General features: G+C 37.8%; 1 protein-coding gene across 3 annotated transcripts in view; it reads left to right on the forward strand.

The window, feature by feature from the left end:
• FGF14 (fibroblast growth factor 14) overlaps positions 1-14,145 on the forward strand; it is a 377,538-nt gene that overhangs the window by 346,118 nt on the left and 17,275 nt on the right. The gene's annotated exons all lie outside the window — the stretch shown is intronic.

The following is a 14,145-nucleotide window of genomic DNA, read 5'->3' on the forward strand; positions in this document are numbered from 1 at the left end:
CAGAATAACAACTTTGCTATTCTGTCCTGTTTTTTGTGGAGTTCTTGTTAGCTAAATCTGCTCACAAGCATTATGAGGTGATTGTCTCCAAAACAGTAATTTTTCTGCACTGAAAAATTAGAATAAAGATTGGCTACAGTCCTAGTCTCTGACTGTAAGTCATTGCAAAGCTTATTTCTCTATGTACTGCCGCACATATGCTGCAAAATCCTTGACAGGTTTCATATCCTAGGCACAAAAACTATCACATTGGAGATTGAGATTTTTGGCTATGGAGGAGATGCCAGGAAGGGTCCTGCACTTTTCCATCCTGTTGTTTCCATGTCTCTGCTGCTGTCTGAGCTAAGTGATGCATAGGCGAGTCTGTGTTTTCCCATCCATTTCATTCTTTAGTATTGTTATGGGTAAAATGATGGTATTTAATAATAAAGTAATTTTTCTGAACATCTTGGAATCAGATTTTCACGTGGGTGATGAGTCCAGGGCCCAGTTGGATTGGGTGCTTTCAGGGACTGTGTTTCCCTGTAGTCCCAGGCTCAGGTGATGCCCTCAAGACGTGGAGAGGTGCAGGACATTGAAAGTGATGGTAAGGGATTTGATGAGCACAGGTGGGAAGGGGCTGTAGGCACTTAGATGAAGCAAGAGTGGTACAGAAAAGAGAGTAAATAAGATAAGGTAAGCCCAGAGTGTTAAGCAGGCCTAGAAAGATTTTATCTGAGTGGGTATTTTATAAGATGCAAATATGCCTTTGCTTTTACTTCACAGGGTTTTTTATCTCAGGATCTGTCTTTGCTTGTGTTGCAGTAAGAAGATGGGAACAGCAGTATTTATTCAGTTACATGAAGTACCTAAAATCATATAATGCATAAACCTGCCTTGGTGTTACTCAACTTTGAAATGCATTAGAATACTACCTATATATTTAAGCTATATTAATGATGTAATCTTAATAGAATTTAAAGGAAAGATTATTTTAAGCTGATACTAAATTTTGCTGAACAAACAGAATTCTCAAAAATGTGTTCAACCTCAGCCATATGTTGTTTTAAAAGTGGTAAGGAATTAGGACAGTAGGTTACTTATATTTCTTATTGTATTATAAAGGTTATTACAAATATGGTGAATAGGAGTATCCAGGCTGATACTCTGCAGGAGTTCATCACAAACTTAAAAAACAATACAATTTACAGATAATTAATTATTTTTTCTTCTTTCCACAAATGAAATATTTTTTAAAAATTAATTTTTTTCTAAAGCTATAAAATTAATCAGGAAAACAATGTGAACAGAAATGGCTATGCCTTTTTTTGGCTGAGAATTTTGCTTCTGGTTTTCTTTAGAAGTAGAAAGAAGATATGCCAACAGATATGTAGAGTGTTGGGATTGCCACTAAAATATGTAATTTTAAATTTTGTGAGTAACTACTATTGTTTGGCATCAACTTCACTGAGCATTCTTACTCTTATTAATATTGTATCTCTGTGATTTTTAACTCCCACTTGATCTTTCTAGCTTTTCCTTTTTTTTCTTGGTAATTCAGTTAAGAGGGGATTCTTATTTTGGAGGGAATTTCACATGTTTAAAGTGAACACTTGGAATTTGAAGAGTTTGGGTTCACTATCATCTAATAAAAGCTGATTTAAATATGGCCTGAGTTAGAAATGCCTTAGAAAGTTGTTATTACATAACCACTTTGTTGTTGTTACAGCACTGTACTGTTCCTCACAAGTAATTGGAAAACATTGATTTAAAAATTATGAGATCGGAAAACAGAGAGCAAGTATCAAGTTTAATTTGATTTTTTTCTTTCCTTGCTTGCCAGCAATATAGACAATAAAGTAATATCAGGGAAAAAAGCTTTGGCAGCATCCTCTCATATCTGACTCTGTTTCAAGTACTGGTTGGACCTTCTGAAGCCTCTTTTAACCTGAGTTATGCTGGAATTCTGCTGCTACAGCTAAACAAGCAAAGCTCCAGGCAGGCCAGGACAAGCCCAAGTAGAGCCTGACAAGTCATGAGTACTGTTCACCAGCCTGACACCCAGCCAGTGGCCTGATGGAAGCAATGTGGCCACCCTTACCTGCCTCCATTTCTGGAAATCACAGCAGGGTCACCTTCATCTCCTGAGAAGAATGGGGAAACCCATTATTTCACTCTTATTCTTGTGGCTGTAATAAGCATCAAGGGTTGATTGGGAGAGGACTTATCTTCATCCTTCTTATTCTTGCTTCACACAGCCCCTTCTGTTGCAGGGCTTTTCTGAACAAATAGTTCTTAGCAGTAAAATGATTCAGCTCACCTCTCCAAAGAGGTCATCACTTCTCTGTGTATTCAGGTCTCATTTGCTCATCAGTAAAAATCCCAAGAGGTGCTGCAGCTTTTCTTTGCAACTACAAGGGAATCCCTGAAATCTGTTCTTAATTAGTAAGGAGATCAGAACACAAAGGGAAAATAAAAAAGGACTCACATATTTTTAATGATGTCTTTAAATGCTGTACCAAGTTCATCTAGAGGCAGAGATGACTGCAGGTTTGGATGCACACATTGGAAGAAGGGACACCAAGTAACAACATGGTGCTTATAGCTTGTTCAGTGAAGCCTGGGCTTACCTTTGACAATTGAATGCCATGTTCTGATTTAGAAGTATCAGCATCTCTTTCTCCTGATAATACCTCAGATCTGACTTTTGATGTCACTGATGTGTTTTAGTACTGAGGCATTCAGAATCCAAAAAGAGCATTGCTCAGGGCATCTAAACCACTTAATGATAGGAAATAGTTTTGTGCGCTCTGTGGGTCAGTTACTGCCTGTTCCACTTCAGGAGTTTTATTTATCTTTCAAAAAGATTTTGTAAATCAATTTAATGAACTGGAACTTAAAATTAATTATTTCCTAATACTTGAAATTATATCCTGTAGTTTTGGTCTCATACAATATCTCATATATTTAGATTTCTATCCTAATAAGCTGTGTCCCAAACCAAATACCTCTCAGTGGGTTTGTAAGGAGGTACAAAAGTAGCAAGGCTTCTATAAAAGGCTTATATAAAAGATATACACATCACTGGAGGAAGAACCTCATTTAATTCAGATTCCAGATGAGCTCAGAAAGACTGTATGCCTCGACTGGCATCTGCAGTAGTTAAAGAGAGAGGTGGTGGAAGGGATATTTTAGCAAGGATTGTATTTGAGAAGTATGCAATTTTTAGGCTGGAAAAAGGGCTCATTATTTTGCCAAAACAGATGTTTAAATGATAATGCCTTCTCTGTTACAAATCAAATGTGAGATTGCTTTTTGCCATTGAGGAAATGGAGATCTGCCCTTTCACAAGAAAAGAATTGCATTGTCTTGTAGTATGAGGAAAAAATACAAATTTAATAAAACAAAAGGAAGGGACTTTTTAAAAGTCCTACATTGTTTAAAAATTTTCAAACTAACTTTATTATTTGTGTTCTGGTTTTAGATTAGCTACTGAATTAGCTCTTTTCTTTTTTTCTTTAATAGCACAGCTGACCTAGTTCCCTTCACTGTCATTCACATCATGTGCAGCTTACTTACTCATGCACAGTAGTATTTTGTGAGAGCAGTTTTCACTTTAGAATAAATATCTGAGTTATGAAAGGATAGGGGGGAAATGCATCCCAATCCAGGCATTTTACCATAGATTAGGTTCCAAATCTCACAGTTTTGAGCTGTGACTTTTTCAGTGGCAGATAAAGGTGAGGCCAACTCCATGACTGCTTAAGGGAGCCAGCAGTGATAGATACATGGAATACTTCACAGAGTACCTCTTTTCAGATAATTATGTTTTTTGTGTATTTTAGTTTACGTATATATATGAGTGTCCTTCTAACATCAGGTATATTAATTGAGGTTATTTATATTTATAAATGTTTTCAGGTTGGGTCTTTGTTATCCAAGGCACTGGAGAGACTTTAAGGTTGCTGTTTTAATCCATAGAAAATAAACATAACAGGAACTCTCCTGATTGTTGGAAGGCCTCTCTATTCTTCATGATGAAAATTTTTATGAAAGTAATGTACCTGCAGCTTCTGAGCCTTAGAAAGAATCAGAGTACCCAGCAACAGGGATTAAATTCAGATGAGACTATCCATATGAATAATATGTTCCTGATTTTTATTTTAATAAAATTAATTACAGCACATAAAATTTTATGTTTCTTTAACTAATTTCATAAATGAGAATCATATACATGTTATATTTAGACAAATAAACACATTAAAGACTATAAATTATTTCGGAATATTTTTACTCAGTTCTGTCTATTTGCCATTTTGCTCATTGGCACTGAGGATTGATGCCTGATAGAGGTTTCACCAAGTCAGGGAACTACTTAGTCTATTAAAATACATAAAATCTAATGTAGATTTGAGGGTGACTGAGGCAGGGGGTGGATGGTTCTCCCCTGGACATCACTTCAGAGCAGCAGGAACTTCCTGCTCACTTCAGAGCTCCAATAAAGTGTTTTATACAGAATTCTACCTCTTTTCACAATACGCTATTATAATTTTTGCTCAGTATTTAATTTAAACGTATGTAAAACAGAATGTTTTTAAGAAATGATTTCCCACTTTTTTTTCAATTTTCTATTTGGGTTTTCCTTTTGGGGCGGTGAATTACAAAGGAAAAATATATTTTATGTGGTACATTTATTTACTTATTACTACAGTTATTTACTGTGGTAATTTATTTACTAATAAATGTGGTGATGCCTACAGAAGGCTTTTATCCTGAGAATTAAACAAGGAGTGACCTATGAACAAAAATACTCCACAAAAGTTTAAAAAATGTAAAAATTAAATTGCTCGAGGACATGATTTTAGAAGTGGAATCTAATAAAAGCATTTTAAAGAAATGGCCAAGATAATGAAAGTCTGGAATCTGCTGAGTTTCAGTGAAGGGAGAGCCTATTTTAATATCCATAAATTGAGCCATAACCTGGCTAGGAACAGGTTCCTTCATCTGCCCACTCTGATGGACTTCCTGGAAGAATCCAAAAGGAAATGATGTTGAACATCTGTCATGGCTCAATCCATCATTTTTCTGGGAGGCTCAGGTCCCTGTTTACAGCTTCTGTGCCCTGTGGCCAGTTCCAAGCAGATCACAATACCTGCGGTTTGCCTGTGCACCTGGGAAGGTGCCATGGAAAGGGACTGCTCCCTGCCCTAACTCCCTGCTTCCCCCATGCCAGGAGCATGTATCCACAGCAGGAGCCAGCCTGGTCCTGGGGAAATTGTCTTTGATGACGTCCCTGTAGTGTCCTCATGGTGTGACCTGTTTAGGATAAACTCAGGGCTTTAATTAAGGGCCTTTGAAGCCCACTCTGCTATCACTTTTAGGTGATGGTGGGCATGGAGTGACACTGATGTGAACACCCAGACAGAAATGTTAGGTATTTGCTATGTTGGTATTTGGTGAAATCACTGGCCAGGGGTAGCTGTATAATTCTTCCTGTAATCTCAATATAAAATTTAGCATTTAACCAAAGAGAATAACTCACCTTCAGTACTAAAATCAAGTAGATCTTTATCAGACATGTGGAGCCAAGTACTTAAAATATTAATTCTTACCTTCCAATGAGGATCCTGAGTATTTTTGTATCAATTTTCTGTGGGGTGTAATATTTTAAAATTTTACCTCTTTTTTTGTAACCCAGTGTATATTGGGTTTGAGTCAGTCATGTTTTATAGATACACAAGCTGAGGTACCAGATAACTTTTTTGTAAAAGTTAAGCAGACTATGGATGTTGTACAAGTTGTGAGTCTGAGTGGTGTCAGGCAAGAGACAGATACTATGTGAGCGGAGAGGGGAGGTTGTTAGTTTTTTTTCTTAAATGTCGCAGCACTTTATTATTATTATTGGTAAGAGCAAATAATAAAATGCTTACAAAAGCATTCTGGAGGCAGTGATAGGTTAGAAAAAAAAGGAGAGGGTTTCTGTCCCTTTTTCTTTGTAAGTATGACTCCATTTACTGAATTTCTGTTCTTGAAAAAGCTTTGCTAACACAAAATTGATCGACTGAGGCAGGGGGTGGATGGTTCTCCCCTGGACATCACTTCAGAGCAGCAGGAACTTCCTGCTCATTTCAGAGCTCCAATGAAGTGTTTTATTCAGAATTCTACCTCTTTTCACAATGTCAGGCTGAAACCTGTGACAACTTAGTTGTCCTATGAACATTCCTTTTCATGTTCCAGATCTGGATGTGGATAAGTGTACGGCATGGATTCAGTCTGGGAGGAAGGCTGGCAAAGCAGGGAAATTCTTATCTTATTACCTTATTAATTATCCTATTATCTTATTATCTGCTTGTCTTTCCATCCTGGGGTCAGTGTCTGTCCTAGCATCTCCTGGAGAAAGCTGGGTGAGTGATTTCTAAAAAGGGAGGAGTGGCAGGAAGATTTGGCAACTAAAGTCCTCCCCTCCTGCCAAAAAAATGAGGCAGAGCTGCAGCATGTCCAGCCTTGAGTATCAGGATGTCCTCAGGCCCACCTGAAGACCACTTTATATGTTTATCTGATCCCAGGTACTTTTTTAATGATTAAAAATGCCATTCTGCATTGGTAAAATTCACAAGAAGCTCTGCAAACGAACCCTAGAACTTCATTGGTTATATGGGAGGAGAGGTTTCTATAAGCAATATTTTTGTAACTTAAATGTACCTGTTCATTTACCCGTGGTGTTTCAGCCCAAATGAACTCTGCTTTTGATTCCTATGACTTGAGATCTTGAACATCTGTACTGCTTTTTCTCTGTCCTATAGCACTTCTGATCTGTTTTTTAATTCTGAACTCAATTAGTGGATTTTATTTTTCTTAAACACTTACACTGATGAAACACCAATAGATAATCTATTCACCCACTCAGTAAGTAGACTTGAGGATTGATTTGCAACCACAGCTCTGAATTGCATTTGATCTGTATATGTTTTTAGATCAGGACTGGGTTTTTTAAAGTCTGATAGTGAGATATCTAACTCTTTTTAAGTGTTGCACATAAGGTATAGACAGGACAGCATAGGTTAACAGTGACAACCAGTGGTGAAAATGCCCCTGCCCATTCTTGGGGCTTCCTGAGGAGGCCAGGCACAGGCAAGCCCAGCACTTCAGCTCGATTGAAAAATGGGACTGATTTTGTGAATTTAGGGGAAAATGTTTCTGGGTGGATTTCCCACAGTTCTCTATTTGGGGCACCAGAATTCCTGGCCTGATTTTCAGAAGCACCAGAGCAGCTGAGAATGAAGCAGAGGGTGCCCAGTGCTGCATAGCTGACCATGTGGCCTCCAGGTATTGCTGTTAGGAGATCATCTCAAAATCAGAGATCACCTTTGAGAATGCTGGCTTTAGTCTCAGTTTTACAGGTTTTTCTAGATGTACTTCAAAGGTTTTTTTTCCCAATTTATTTATTTGAAATGAAAGAGTACTTTTAGATCAGATATTCTGAAGAAATTATTTACTCTCAGGGCAGTGAGACATTGGCACAGGTTGCCCAGAGAAGTCATGGATGCCCCATCCCTGGATGTGTTCAAGACCAGGTTGGATGGGGCTCTGAGCAACCTGACCGAATGGAAGGTGTCCCTGCCCATGGCAAAGAAGGTTGGAACTAGATGATCTTTAAAGTCTCTTCCAACCCAAATAATTCTATTATTCTGTGATTCTGTTTGCTGGCAAAGGTGGGTGGAAATACTAGTCCAGACCTTTGAAGACATAAAGCTTGACAGAAATGAAAAAGATAAAAAAATTTCTGTTTGTCTTTTTGTGAAGTACCAGTTTTGTTATTGATGCAAATCACAGGGAATGTAAACAACATGTTCTTGTTACTGCGGGGGACTGAGCGCCTCAGCAGAAACTGTGAGTGTTATTCACGGTGACTCCCTCTTTTCTAATTGTTGATCTCACACAAGTACATAAAAGAGTTAAAGTTTATTCACTGAAATTAGTGACTTGTGTAGGCAGGTATATCTAATGCCTCTGATTTTATGTTTACTGGCAGCATTGTTTCAGTTGCTGCCTTTTTTCCATGGAAGAGTTCAGCTCCCAGGCTGAAGGGTTTCCAGAAGCAGCAGAGGAGGCACACCTGTAAGCACGACTGCAGAGGCAGCTCCCTGCAGCAGCACTCATCTCTTAATCACTGGCAGAGCATCGTGTCTGTGCACATCCTGAAGAGGAGGGCTTCTCCTTTCTCTTAGCAGCCTCATTTGGAATGTCACAGCCTGTTACTGGCAGCCTGATTCACACCCTGAGATTTCCCAAATATCTTGGTGCTTCCCACTGACATCTCTGAATGCTTGGTGAAACACTGAATGTGCAAGGTGATGTATCAGTAGGAAGGATCAGGTCTAAATACCAAGGAGAGGTTACATTGTTGGGGACCCAGACAAACTGTATCATGAACCAATCTCTACATTTGGATTTTAAAAGAAATGTTTATTTTTTACTTAATATTAAAACTATGTTATTGTTTGGAAAAAACTCCAACCAGTTGCTTCTCCCATTTTGTTTTAAGCACTGGTAGGTCTGCCAAATGATTATTATTGTGTTAACATATAAGAATTGTCCTTTTTTTGCAGCTGGTTGAGACATTCAGTGAATAAAGAAATAACCCTGGATTAGCCAAGTGATATATCTGTACTAAGATGTTGTAAATTATACAGTAGAAAACTACCCACATTTAAAAAATATCTAGGCATTTTGGCATGCTTGGGTTTTTTTTCTTGTTTATTTGCTTTTAGTTAGATAAAAAGTACAATTAAAAAGACCTGACAGGCAAACTAGAGAGGCAGAAGTAGAGGAGCTGCCACCTGCTGTAAGTTTTAGATGCTTAATTGCATGTTCAGTTGCTTGATTTCTCCTGCAGACTGCAGTCTCAGTTTTGTTACATGAAATACAGCAGCTCCAACTCTTTATGAGCTGGTTTGGTCTCCTTAGTGTTATTTTCCCACCCTTTATTCCCTACCCATCACAGAAATCAGGTATATGAACAGAACAATAATGGGTAATAGTCTCTAAACTTCAGTGGGGTTTTTGACTGCAGCTGTCTGAAATCTTTGCAAAAGAGTAGAAGTGGGATAAATAAATACAACTGATGATAAGTTAAAACTCAAAGCTAAAAAAAAAAAAAATACAATGAGAAAAAATAAAAAGGAAACAGGGCAGCACAGTACAGACTATAGTTGGGGAAATCTTTCATTTATTGCAGTCAAAGCTCCCTTTCCATGTCCATTCATTCATTTGCTCTTCCCCGGGGCATTGTGTTTGTGCATTTTAAATTGGGTCTGTGTTCCGTTCTGACCTTGGCCCTTGTAGATCGTGGACACAGATGACATGTTGCTCATTTGTGCCTGATCCCCCTTGTGCAGGCTTGCCCCTTGCCCGGGCTGTGCCAGGGCTGCAGAGGGCACGGCTGGAGATGTGGCAGCACGGGCAGTCCCTCGGGGCCACTGTGAGCTGGCACCACTGAGATCAGCCCCGACAGGCACTGAGTCACACCAACTGCTCCAGTCCCAGCCAAAAGGTCACATTTCCTCGCCTCTTCACATGTATCTGAAACATCATGTTTTGTAAGGAATTACAAGCAGCAAGGCAAAAATAATCTGTTGATTTTACAAAGGAACAGTACCGGGAGTTTTCAGGGAAAATAAACACATCCATATCTAATACAGACATGAGAACCAAATTCAGTTGTGATAAATATTGAAAAATAGGCTTTTATGCACAGACTCACATGGGACTACTTGTATCTATCTGGACCAATGTAAAAGGTGGAAGCTAAGAAATGTAAACAAATGGAACAGCTTAAGTCTAAACTCTTCATCTGCATTGTTGCTTATTTAAAGAACTTAGTGAGGTAATCCAGTGGGAATAACAGCAGAACACACATGCAGTTTTGACAGACTTTATGAACACATGTCATGCAATGTCTTTAGGACAGGGGAGAAATTGGAAATCCAGATAAAGCTGAGGATAAGAAAATTGCTTGTTTATAGCTCTAAACATGAAAGTATAAGCAGGCAGTCAAACCGAAGGTCAAAGTAAACAGTTACGTTCCTCAGCATACTTAAATATAGAAACAGGTGTGCAAGCACTATGGCATTCTCAGGAAAAGGAGTTCCTCTGGCCTGTAGCAATATTTTAATATGCTGATGGTTTGATTGTTGGGGGAGAAAGATTCAAAAGGTTCTTGAAAGACTTGAAGGGAATGGACAAGAAAAATGGAATGTAGATCAACAACTATTAAAAGACAAAAAAATCCCACAATCTTGTAAGCAAGGAGGCAGCTGAGCTCAGGATGACTACAGAGGCATCAATCAGCAGGCATCACCTGGAGCTCACCAACTCACTGGCTGAAGTTCAGCCTCTTTCCAGCCTTTTTGAATTATTTCTTGAAGTTCTGAATTTGTGTGCCCTATGGCTTGATGCACACCTCTCTTGAGACAGGAACATGTGTAAACCGCTCAGCTTTGGTGAGCCGGTAAAAAAGTGTGCTTCCAAGAAACCTGGAAATCAAAATGCCCAATATTTTCACCTTCATGCTTATTGCTTTAAAAATCAGAGGGCTGTTTCTACAACCTTAAAACGGTCTTCTCTTTGCATTTAGCAGGACCATGTTAATATGTGTGCCCATTCTGTCTCTTTTAGCAGTTGAAGGCAGGTTACAGGTCACCTTACGGTTTGGAATTAGCTAGAGTTTTGACCCTGATCCTCCAATTGTTTTTATACACAGTTCAATAGTAATATATGCTTTCTAACTCAGTTTATTCTTGTAATTAGTCACTCAAGTCTATACATAATGTGTTTTAATTGCCATGTTTACAAAGAGGAAGATCCTCCATTTTTCAGGAATGTTGTTGATGTAAACTAAATTCCAAGCAGCCATAAAAGCAACCACAATCTCAAGAAAAAACCTCATCGCTTTCTTGGAAATATATTCACAACAGCTGAGCTTCTTTGAAGAAGCTGTTATGTTTTACAGTCTGCCTTCATCAGGAGTAGATTACAAAGGTTAAAAGTTGGATATTTTAATCTCATTATTCACCAGGATAGTTCATGAATAGATTGTAGCTGCTCTAGAATAAATATGTTGTGTCCATGCAACACAAGTGCTGACTTTCTCAGGATGGCTATAGGAATACCATAGCATATTGTAACACTGAGGCAAATAAAAGCCCCTAACCCTTTACTACCCCTCTGAGTTTTGTATCTTTATGGGTTTTTCCAGGCATCTATATTCATGTTATATATAATCAACCCTTCAGAGCTTGCTGCTGAAAGAGGAATTTTATCTGAGCATCAGGATGTAGCTTATAACCACCTTGGAGTTGCCCATCCATAACAAAAACAAGCATCACTGCTGAGTGTGTTAGGAGTTGCACGTAATCATCTCCTTTCTAATGAGATCCATTAAATTTCTGGGGTTTTAGCACATAAATATATACCCAAAAGTGTCTGGCTTGTTTCTTTTCACAGTTTCCAACTGGCTAATGTTGTGATGCCATTCCACAAAAATACTTTTTAGTGGCTGACATTTTATTTCCCGTTAATTGTTTAGTTAAAACAGGAAACATAATGGATTTTCTTCTGTATTGATTCATAATGCAGTTTTTAAATGTTTGGGTGTGAGTCTCTGTACTTCAAGTTTCTTCTGATAATGGATACTTGAAGTAACAATTATGTAGATGTGTGAAAATTAAACAATAATAGGAACATATTTTTAGATCTCTAGATTAAATGAAATATTTTAAGTGAGTATTGCTATTTGCATTATATATATATATATTTATATATTTGTATTTCCTATACTAGAAAGACTTTTGGGATTCATGTTTAAATTTATTCATTTCAAGATAGGAAAATTTGCTCTTGTGTTATGTTTTCTGGACAGATACTTCGTGGCAGGCAGCAGTTTGTTCGGTATTCCATCCTATGTGCCCTGTTTTTTTATTTTTAAGTGGAACAGTGCTGTAGGCATCTATCTCTATGAAAGAATGAAAATGCATAAAATAAGAAATAGTACAGTATATTTAAGAGCTTGTCAGCCTGTCAGGTTTTGGCTGTCTTTCTGGTTTGATGTCCATCATTTTCTATCCTCTCACTGAAAAAGGAGAGAATGAAGAAGAACAAAGAATGGATTTAGAGTGCTTTGTCTTCATATGTGAAGCTGCTTTGGAAGGAAATGGAGAAAGCTTGTTGAATATTTAGTTGTGCTTTTGAATCAAAACAAGGATGGGCAAAAAGATGCACAGTGAAAGAAGGAAGAAATTGGTAGCTTCTCCTAAAACACATATTTTCTGTATCACAAGAGCTAAATAACAAACATCTGAGAGTTGTCTCTGTTCCCTTTGCTTCCCAGCCTTCAGTGATCAACTGAAGCTCATATTGAGTTGTGAAACTAGGAGAAGGTTTAGCTAATGCATTTTCTCAAAGATGTGATGGCATTCATTACACAGTAGTTTTGCCTTACACAAGTCTCCTCACACTCAGGCTCCTCTGAATTTACCTTTCATGTTCTTCTTATGAATTCTGAGTGTAAAACAGCAAAAGGATGAGAAAAAGACATTAGCATGAGTGTCATATAATAATCATATAATTTTAATTTCATAAAACCTACTCTCCTGAATTTTATTCATTCCAGCCCCAGTCTTTTATAATAGTTGATTTTTAGACAGTATAATTCATACACTGACAGGTCATAAAGAAAGGTTGCAAGCAGAAAAACAGGCTCACAAATATAAAGAGAAAAGAAATAGAAAAGAGTACACTAAAGTAGGCCACTTCATATAGCTTGAGTGTTCTTGCAACTTTTTCTAGCTTCTCAGCTTGTAAATTACACCCATTTTGAACTTTCATAAGTTCTCACATCTTTTGGAAGGAACACGTAGAACTGAAAGCCTAAATTATACCTTGAAAAATACTTCTGAATTTGCACCTATTTATGTTTATTCTTGCATTTGTACATTGTTATGGACATGCCATACTATCATACTGAGAGTATATACGCCATATATGTGAAAATATATCATCACCTATGATGTTGCACTATAGTGGCAAAAACTGTAATAATTTTACTTTATCCAATAATTCAGTGTATTAGAGACAAGCAGAAATTTCCTTGCGGTAAACAACTAGAAAAAGTCATCCTCCTTGGTTTTTTTTGGGTACTTGGCCATTCCAATAGCTATTTTTGCAGTTTTCTTTATAGTTTGTTTTATTTGAGGCATTTGCATTGCAGAACATTGTCTACAGTGATGGCTGCAAGTGTCTGGATAAACTTATGTCAAAAATTTCCATTGTCATTTGGAAAGGTTTGGTCTATGACTGAGTGTCACTGTATTCCTCTTGCATTATTCATCCAGGGACAGTGGATTGATGGGCAACCGGATGAGAATTTCTTCCCCAGCCCATTGTGGTTTGTTTCAACAGCTATGTTGTTAAATCCTTCCTTTCAGTCTCTTAATTTAGTGCCATCCCATTTTTCCCTTGGCATTGACCTTTTCTAGATGCGAGCCTGGTGCTGTCAACAAGCTGATGAATTATGGCTATTCTAAGTGGAAGTGACCATCAAATATTGGCTGGTTTACTCATCCTCTTCTCCAAAACCCCCCATGACAGTACTGGGAGAAAATATTCCCTGTAATGCATGCAATTTCTCTTAGTCATGCCTTGGGGCATCCGCCTTTCTTATTGATACTGGGTTTCTTTAATCACAGATGCTGTACAGGAGATAAAAGATGTCTCTGTGTTGATACAGCAAGGAGTTATTGTTGGTGTTTAAGCTGAAGCCTTAAAGCAATTTTTACTGAATATTTGAATCTTAAGGGAAGGTAGATTCTGAGGATTAGGTGGGGAGGAGATGATGCTCTGGGAGAAGGAATATCTCATTTCAGTGATACAAGGATTCTGGCTGCATTTCTTTTAAAGCCAAAGATGTACCCAAGCCAAAAATTACACATTTCTGTGAAAGTTCAGAGTTGAAATGAAGCAGAAAATAACTTCTCTCCCTTCATGTGTCTGTGGGGATACTTGACCATATGCTAAACTGTGTGATGGCTCTTGGTGGGCTGCGGACCATTCCTAGACCAAACCCATAGGTACAAATTTGGCTTTTCAATAATACTTCTAAAATAAATT

The sequence above is a fragment of the Pseudopodoces humilis genome, chromosome 2 (assembly GCF_049639895.1).
Source record: "Pseudopodoces humilis isolate 2021_Gansu_Grassland_sample_001 chromosome 2, ASM4963989v1, whole genome shotgun sequence".
NCBI classification, from domain to species: Eukaryota; Metazoa; Chordata; class Aves; order Passeriformes; family Paridae; genus Pseudopodoces; species Pseudopodoces humilis.